The sequence below is a fragment of the Salvelinus namaycush genome, chromosome 2 (assembly GCF_016432855.1).
Source record: "Salvelinus namaycush isolate Seneca chromosome 2, SaNama_1.0, whole genome shotgun sequence".
Lineage (NCBI taxonomy): Eukaryota > Metazoa > Chordata > Actinopteri > Salmoniformes > Salmonidae > Salvelinus > Salvelinus namaycush.
Window position 1 is genome coordinate 34883740 of NC_052308.1, and position 10073 is coordinate 34893812.

The 10073-nt window shown below is 41.1% G+C and overlaps 1 pseudogene; it reads left to right on the forward strand.

The window, feature by feature from the left end:
* Positions 1-6756: 6756 nt before the first annotated feature.
* Positions 6757-9833, forward strand: LOC120021339 (annotated as a pseudogene).
* The last annotated feature ends 240 nt before the right edge of the window (positions 9834-10073 follow it).

Here is a 10073-nt window from a genome sequence, read left to right on the forward strand (position 1 = left end):
AACTCCAGGACTGGATGGCATACCAGTGGAAGTATACAAACATTTTTTGATATACTCAAAGGACCATTATTAGCTTGTTTTAACCACTCCTATATAAATGATAGATTATCAGACACGCAACAAGAAGGTGTGATATCATTATTACTGAAACAGGACCCAAGTGGTATATATAAAGATCCAGTCCATTTAAAAATTGGAGACCTCTTACACTTCAGTGTTGTGATGCAAAAATCCTAGCAAAATGCTTGGCGCATAGAATAAAAAAAAGTTTTGTCAGATATTATTCATCCTAATCAGACAGGTTTTTTACATGGACGATACATTGGAGATAATATAAGGCAAGTACTGGAAACAATAGAACACTATGAAATATCGGGGACACCAGGCCTGGTTTTCATAGCTGATTTTGAAAAGGCTTTGATAAAGTACGACTGGAGTTTATATATAAATGCCTAGAATATTTCAATTTTGGGGAATCTCTTATAAAATGGGTAAAAATTATGTATAGTAACCCTAGGTGTAAAATAGTAAATAATGGCTACATCTCAGAAAGTTTTAAACTATCTAGAGGAGTAAAACAAGGTTGTCCACTATCGGCATATCTATTTATTATTGCCATCGAAATGTTAGCTGTTAAAATTAGATCAAACATTAATATTAAGGGATTAGAAATCCAGGGCCTAAAAACTAAGGTGTCATTGTACGCTGATGATTCATGTTTTCTTTTAAAACCACAACTAGAATCTCTCCACGGCCTCTTAGAGGATCTAGATATATTTGCTATCCTCTCTGGATTAAAACCAAATTATGATAAATGTACCATATTACGTATTGGATCACTAAAAAATACACATTTTACATTGCCATGTAGTTTACCAATTAAATGGTCTGACGGTGATGTGGACATACTCGGTATACAAATCCCAAAAGAAAGAAATGATCTCACTCCAATAAATTTTTATAGAAAGTTAGCAAAAATAGATAAGATCTTGCTACCATGGAAAGGAAAATACCTGTCTATTTGTGGGAAAATCACCCTGATTAACTCTTTAATCATATCACAGTTTACCTATTTGCTTATGGTTTTGCCTACACCTAGTGACCTGCTTTTTAAATTATATGAACAAAAAAATATTCAATTTTATTTGGAACGGCAAGCCAGATAAAATTAAAAGGGCCTATTTATATAACGAATATGAATTCGGAGGGCAGAAATTATTAAATATTAAAGCATTAGACCTCTCACTAAAGGCATCAGTCATACAAAAGTTATACTTAAATCCAAACTGGTTCTCTAGTAGATTGGTACGAATGTCTCATCCTATGTTCAAGAAGGGCCTTTTTCCCTTTATTCAGATTACACCTGCTCACTTTCGGTTGCTTGAAAAGGAAATAATCTCCAAAATATCTTTATTTTTTAAGCAAGCCTTAGAAAGTTGGTTGCAATTTCAGTTTAATCCACCTGAAAGGACGGAACAAATAGTACAACAAATCTTGTGGTTAAATTCAAATATAGTAATTGATAAAAAAACTGTATTTATCGAAGAAATGTTTAAAAAAGGTATAATTTTTGTGAATGATATCATAAATAGGACTGGTGGAGTAATGTCACACATGCAGCTAACGCAGACATATGGAAATGTCTGCTCTACCCAAAATTACAACCAATTAATTGCAGCATTACCACAAAAATGGAAGAGGCAGGTGGAAGGGGATAAAAGTAAGGAACTTGTATGTCGGCCTTATATTAAAGAACATAAATGGTTAAAGAAAAGTGTGATAAATAAAAACATATACCAATTTCATTAAGGACCAAAAAACTTACAGCTGTGCCATATAAATTGCAAAATAGTTGGGAAGAGATTTTCGATGTACCCATTCCATGGCACAATGGTGTATGAATTGATACGCAAAACAACGCCGGATTCAAAACTTCGAATTTTTCAATTTAAATTATTGTACAAAATTCTTGCAACTAATAGAATGTTATATATATGGGGATACAATCTTCCCAGCTCTGTAGATTCTGCTGTGAGGAGGCAGAGTCATTAGACCATTTATTTTGGTATTGTCCGCATGTAGCTCGTTTTTGGTCACAGGTCCAGGAATGGTTGAAGAATTGCAACATTTGCGTAGAACTAACGCTACAGATAGCAATACTGGGGGATTTGAAAAGCCATAGTCAATCAATCAATAATATAATAATTATTTTAGCAAAAATGTTTATTTTTAATTTACAATCCGTGGAAGCTATGAGAATAGGAAGATTCAAATCTTTTGTGAAGCATCACAGCACAGTTGAAAAATATATGGCAAATAAAAATCCGAAATGGATGATGTTGGAAGATAGATGGGAAAGGTTGAGTGGAGCTGAAGGGTGGGACTAATAACAAGATAAACAATGTAGGGCATACGGGATCTGTGAAATGTGTATAGGTGCGGAGCTATTGTGAAATAGCACAGTTACAAGTGGAAATCAAACTGGATGGACAACAGAAATAGAGGAAGGACTAAGAACAAACAAGAGAGAACTATTATAAAGTAGACTGTGTCTGTAAAATGTGTATAAGATGTATAAATTGAAGGTAAAAACAGAAATGTTTATCAGTTTACTCCAATTGGGGGATCGGTGGTAGGGTTTGCGGGGAATAATAATAAAGGTATACTCTTTAAAAAAGTATATGTCTATGTAGGTATGTGTATGTATATATGTGTATATGTATGCATACGTGAATGGATATATATATTTACCCAAAAAAATATGGGGGATTGGAAATGATGCAGACAATTACATTGGAAGCAACATTCTTTCCGCAATATTAAGCTGATCCACCCCCCCAAAAAAAAAAAAAAAAAAAAAAAAAGAAAGTGGTCAGGTGAAGCAGATGCTAAGCTACAGGACTGCACAGACTGGAATATGTTCCGGGATTCTTCTGATGGCATTGAGGCGTACACCACATCAGTCATTGGCTTCATCAATAAGTGCATCGATGACGTTGTCCCCACAGTGACCGTACATACCCCAACCAGAATCCATGGATTACAGGCAACATCCGCACTGAGCTAAAGGGTAGAGCTGCCACTTTCAAGGAGCGGGACTCTAACTTGGAAGCCAGTAAGAACTCCCGCTATGCCCTCCGACGAACCATCAAACAGGCAAAGCGTCAATACATGACTAAGATCGACTCGTACTACACCGGCTCCGACGCTCGTCGGATGTGGCAGGGCTTGCAAACTATTACAGACTACAAAGGGAAGCACAGCCACTCGCTGCCCAGTGACACAAACCTATCAGACGAGCTAAATTACTTCTATGTTCGCTTCGAGACAAGTAACACTGAAACATGCATGAGCGCACCAGCCGTTCCAGGCGATTGTGTGATCATGCTTTCCTTAGCCAATGTGAGTAAGACCTTTAAACAGATCAACATTCACAAGGCAGCAGGGCCAGACGGATTACCAGGACGTGTGCTCCGAGCATGCGCTGACCAACTGGCAAGTGTCTTCACTGACATTTTCAACCTGTCCCTGACTGAGTCTGTAAAACCAACATGTTTCAAGCAGAACACCATAGTCCCTGTGCCCAATAACATTAAGGTAACCTGCCTAAACGACTACCGACCCGTAGCACTCACGTCTGTAGCCATGAAGTGCTTTGAAAGGTTGGTCATGGCTCACATCAACACCATTATCCCAGAACCCCAAGACCCACTCCAATTTGCGTACCGCCCCAACAGATCCACATATGATGCAATCTCTATTGCACTCAACACTGCCTTTTCCCACCGGGACAAAAGGAACACCTATTTGAGAATGCTATTCATTGACTACAGCTCAGCATCCAACACCATAGTGCCCTCAAAGCTCATCACTAAGCTAAGGACCCTGGGACTTAACACCTTCCTCTGCGACTGGATCCTGGACTACCTGATGAGCCGACCACCGGTGATAAGGGTAGGGAACAACACATCTGCCACGCTGATCCTCAACACGGGGGCCCCTCAGGGGTGCGTGCTCAGTCCCCTCCTGTACTCCCTGTTCACTCATGACTGCATGGCCAGGCATGACTCCAACACCATCAAGTTTGCAGACGACACAACAGTGGTAGGCCTGATCACCGATAACGATGAGGCAGCCTATAGGGAGGAGGTCAGAGACCTGGTCGTGTGGTGCCAGGACAACAACCTCTCCCTCAACGTGATCAAGACAAATGAGATTGTGGACTACAGGAAAAGGAGGACCGAGCACGCCCCCATTCTCATCGACGGGGCTGTAGTAGAACAGGTTGAGAGCTTCAAGTTCCTTGGTGTCCACATCACCAACAAACTATCATGGTATAAACACACTAAGACAGTCGTGAAGAGGGCTCGACAAAACCTATTCTCCCTCAGGAGACTGAAAAGATTTGGCATGGGTCCTCAGATCCTCAAAAGGTCCTACAGCTGCACAATCGAGAGCATCCTGACTGGTTGCATCACCTGCCGGGTATGGTAACTGCTCGGCCACCAACCGCAAGGCACTACAGAGGGTAGTGCGAAAGGCCCAGTACATCACTGGGGCCAAGCTTCCTGCCATCCAGGGACTCCATATCAGGCAGTGTCAGAGGAAGGCCCTAAAAAGACTCCAGCCACCCGAGTCATAGACTGTTCTTTCTGCTACCGCATGGCACGCGGTACCGGAGCACCAAGTCTTGGTCCAAAAGGCTTCTTAACAGCTTCTACCCCCAAGCCATAAGACTCCTGAACAGCTAATCAAGGGCTACCCAGACCCCTCTTTTACACTGCTGCTACTCTCTGTTTATAGTCTATGCATAGTCACTTTAACTCTATCTACGTGTACATATAACCTCAATTACCTCAACTAACCGGTGCCCCAGCACATTGACTCTGTACCAGAACCACCTGTATATAGCTTTGCTTGTTCTGTTACTGCTGCTGTTTAATTATTTGTTTATTTCTATTTTTACTTACAGTGAGGGGGGGGAAGTATTTGATCCCCTGCTGATTATGTACGTTTGCCCACTGACAAAGAAATGATCAGTCTATAATTTTAATGATAGGTTTATTTGAACAGTGAGAGACAGAATAACAACAAAAAAATCCAGAAAACGCATGTCAAAAATGTTAAAAATTGATTTTCATTTTAATGAGGGAAATGAGTATTTGACCCCCTTTCAATCAGAAAGATTTCAGGCTCCCAGGTGTCTTTTATACAGGTAACGAGCTGAGATTAGGAGCACACTTGAAGGGAGTGCTCCTAATCTCAGCTTGTTACCTGTATAAAAGACACCTGTCCACAGAAGCAATCAATCAATCAGATTCCAAACTTTCCACCATGGCCAAGACCAAAGAGCTCTCCAAGGATGTCAGGGACAAGATTGTAGACCTACACAAGGCTGGAATGGGCTACAAGACCATCGCCAAGCAGCTTGGTGAGAAGGTGACAACAGTTGGTGCGATTATTCACAAATGGAAGAAACACAAAAGAACTGTCAATCTCCCTCGGCCTGGGGCTCCATGCAAGATCTCACCTCGTGGAGTTGCAATGATCATGAGAACGGTGAGGAATCAGCCCAGAACTACACGGGAGGATCTTGTCAATGATTTCAAGGCAGCTGGGACCATAGTCACCAAGAAAACAATTGGTAACACACTACGCCGTGAAGGACTGAAATCCTGCAGCACCCGCAAGGTCCCCCTGCTCAAGAAAGCACATATACATGCCCGTCTGAAGTTTGCCAATGAACATCTGAATGATTCAGAGGACAACTGGGTGAAAGTGTTGTGGTCAGATGAGACCAAAATGGAGCTCTTTGGCATCAACTCAACTCGCCGTGTTTGGAGGAGGAGGAATGCTGCCTATGACCTCAAGAACACCATCCACACCGTCAAACATGGAGGTGGAAACATTATGCTTTGGGGGTGTTTTTCTGCTAAGGGGACAGGACAACTTCACCGCATCAAAGGACGATGGACGGGGCCATGTACCGTCAAATCTTGGGTGAGAACCTTCTTCCCTCAGCCAGGGCATTGAAAATGGGTCGTGGATGGGTATTCCAGCATGACAATGACCCAAAACACATGGCCAAGGCAACAAAGGAGTGGCTCAAGAAGAAGCACATTATGGTCCTGGAGTGGCCTAGCCAGTCTCCAGCCCTTAATCCCATAGAGAATCTGTGGAGGGAGCTGAAGGTTCGAGTTGCCAAACGTCAGCCTCGAAACCATAATGACTTGGAGAAAATCTGCAAAGAGGAGTGGGACAAAATCCCTCCTGAGATGTGTGCAAACCTGGTGGCCAACTACAAGAAACGTCCGACCTCTGTGATTGCCAACAAGGGTTTTGCCACCAAGTACTAAGTCATGTTTTGCAGAGGGGTCAAATACTTATTTCCCTCATTAAAATACAAATCAATTTATAACATTTTTGACATGCATTTTTCTGGATTTTTTTTGTTATTCTGTCTCTCACTGTTCAAATAAACCTACCATTAAAATTATAGACTGATCATTTCTTTGTCAGTGGGCAAACATACAAAATCAGCAGGGGATCAAATACTTTTTCCCCTCACTAACTTTAAAAAAAAAGCGTTGTTGGTTAAGGGCTCGTATGTAAGCATTTCACTAAGGTCTAGACCTGTTGTATTCGGCACATGTGACAAATTTGATTTGTTCCACTGTTGCAAACTAAAACTAAGTGAGTTGACAGTGCCCATCAGTCCCCCTATATATGATGCCTTATTGTATGGTTTGATTCTCTTTTGCAGTCCAACCTTTCCCTAAAGGTGACCAAGTCCTCAACTTCTCTGATGCTGAGCAGCTGGTGGATGATGCTAAGCTAAAGTAAGAGAACCGGTCAACATTCTGACCACAATTAATTTCCAGTTTCCCTGAGTTAAAATTTAGAGCTCCTCCTCTCCTCGTCATTCTAATCAGTTTCTCTGTTTCGTTACCCAGGGAGAGCAGAGATGAGGTACTGGAGCATGGTGAGTTACTCAAACATAACTTGCACACTACTGACACATAAAAGGAGTCTATCTAAGAAGGTGCTTCATTGATCAAATTCAAAGCACCTGAATGCATGTTCCTTAATGCATGTTGGTTGGCTTAGAAGTCTGTCATCTCTTCTCCTCTTCCTCATTCTCTCTCCTGCTGCCCTTCCTCATTCTGTCCCCACTTTCAGAGCTGATGATATCTGACCGCCATCAGAAGAAGGAGATAAGACAGCTGGAGCAGGAGCTACCACGCTGGCAGGTCCTGGTGGACAGCATCACAGGTGTGAGAGTGTGTGAGAGTGTGTGTGTGTAAGAAGCCAGTCTTGCAGGGGGTTTATGTTGTTGTGTTCTCAGGTATGAACTCTCCAGACTTTGACAACCAGACGCTGGCAGCTCTGAGAGGCCGGATGGTTCGCTACCTTATGAGGTCACGAGAGGTGAGCAGCTAATTTCAGATTGAATTAACTGAATTTACAGTACAGTACCAAATTATATTAGGACCATAGTAAGATGACTGTGGAGCAAGTTCATTATATGGAAATGTATGCTTATGAAATGTGAAAATATGAAAATGTTTTATATATATTTTATGAAGCTAATCTGACTTCCTCTAGATCACCCTGGGCAGAGCCACCAAGGACAAGCAAATAGATGTGGATCTGTCTCTGGAAGGACCTGCCTGGAAGATCTCCAGGAAACAAGGTTTCAGCACCCTTATCAGCACCATGACATGGACCTCATTTAACATATGGACCTCATTTCAGTCACAGCCAATGGTAGTGCACTAAATAGGGAATAGGATGCCATTTTGGATGCAACCCATATCTGCATTACCTGGGTCTGATGCTGAAGAACCTGTATCTGGGCTCTAGAGGGCAGTGCTTGCCCTGTCCTCACTTAACCATAGTGAAATTAGACCCTGTTGAAATGACTGTTTTCTGATAAACGTCTATCATATAGTAATATTATGGCCCCATATCAGGACTTGATCTCGTTTTTCATTGTGTGTTTGTAACTGTTTATAACTGTCTATGTCTAATGTACAGGGATCATTAAACTGAAGAACAACGGGACTTCTTCATAGCCAACGAGGGCCGCAGGCCCATCTACATAGACGGCAGACCAGTCCTGTCGGGCAACAAGTGGAAACTCAACAACAACTCTGTAGTGGAGGTTTGTGGAAATTTCTGTAAGACTTAAATGGCAGGATGTATTATACGGTAGCTGGTGCAAGAAGAGTGACATGGAAGAAACATTTTTAAGGGGCTTAATTTTTTTAATGAACAACAGACTACATAGTTGAGATTGAATTCTGTCTGCCTGTCATGCTTTTTACTTCACAATACCTGATCTATAACAACCACCTCTACTAATACATGAATGTCACAACAAGTCATTTGTCTCTCCAGATTGCAGGTCTTCGTTTGTGTTTCTGATTAACCAGGAGCTGATCTCACTCATCAAGGCAGAAGCAGCTAAGATGAATCAGCAGTGAGAGAGCAAGGCCAAGATAGCTGCTTTTAGCAACACTGGTGTATTGGCACACAAGCATTGCTGGGAATTGGTTTGCAAAAACTGAATAGTCCGCAGGCCAGAAGTTAATAAAATTATATTTCAACTTATTCTGCCGGTGGTCTTGACGGTTGGTCCTTATAGCGAGGGGAATTTGAGACAAAATATCGAAGTATGTGGAAAGTCTGTTAAATAATACCTTTAGATAATTTGTCTCAAGTTCCCCCAGTTAAAAAGACCCACCGGCAGTTAGTTGAAATGGAATTTTATTTAACTTCTTTCTCTGTTGCGGAAAGACTGATACATGTTTGATAGTGTCTTGATGCTGTATTGTTTGTCCTTCATGTTCTAATACTTCAATGTTACCCCTTGTGTTTTTTTGTAATAATAAAAAATAAAAAAATCTTGCTCCCCCCTGCCTGTTCGGTTTTTTAGCAACCCAATTCCCAGCAATGCTAGTGTGTCAGTGCACCAGCGTTGCTAAAAGCAGTTAAGGGTAAGACACATGCCTGTGTCCACTGCCCAGCCAGCTCCTTCATACAGAGCAACGTACGGTGGCCAATGGACACGACCAGGAGACTAATGAACACCACCAAGGAGCCTAGTAGACGAGGACCACATGAAGGACTACAGATTTGAAGGAAAGTAACCCGGAACCCCTTTAGTCATGGTTATACAGTAGAGTAAGAGCACGACACACACACTCTGAGAATGATTGTGGTCTTTGGCTACATCACATACCTTTCCGCTGCTGGACATTTTAGGGTGAATCTCATCTCAAAGAACCTAAATGATACTTTCCTTGTAACTACAGGACCGTAACACCAGTTTAGTCTTGTTTTAAAGTTTAAATTGGGATTCATATCAGGAGGTTCCACAGTGCCTTTTAAGACAATGGATTTGTTTTAAAACTGTGTTTCCTTTTAGTTCATACAGATAGGTTTAGGTTGAATTGGTACATGCAAAGATACATTTAGGACCAGGATAGGGAATCAGTCGTAAAAAGTGATATTGTGTATGTATGTATTAGTGCTACTTAAGCCAAAGCCATGTAAAAGTCAATGTGACAGTTTGTTTGATTTTTGTATGAAAGCTTGGATTAAAATGTGTCATTAGTTGAACCATTTCCTGAGTGTCATAATAATTGCATGTAAATGTTGTTTATTTTTCTACCACAAGGTGTAGCTGTTGGATAAGTAATGTTTTTTTTGTTTTTTTTGCATTTCTTCATTCTTACTCTGTTAATGAGTGCTACAGTATTATCTTTGATATTATTCATATCTGAAAGATGTAAGCAGTCAATGAATTAAAAAAACATTCTACTCCATAATTTGGCCTATAAGTGTTGACTTGTGGCATCAACAAAACTTAAGTCCCACTAGCTGGTGTAGTGCTTGTCGGACTACAGTACATCACAGCAGCGATATTTTCTTGCAACATTGTGAGAAAGTTGGTTATTAATTGCCTGTATCAGAGACACCAACGTTTTGGTTTAATATGCTGCAAAATCAAAGAAGATCAGATATGCAGATTTTCTGGAAGTGTGAAATATGGTCTATTGAAGATACTA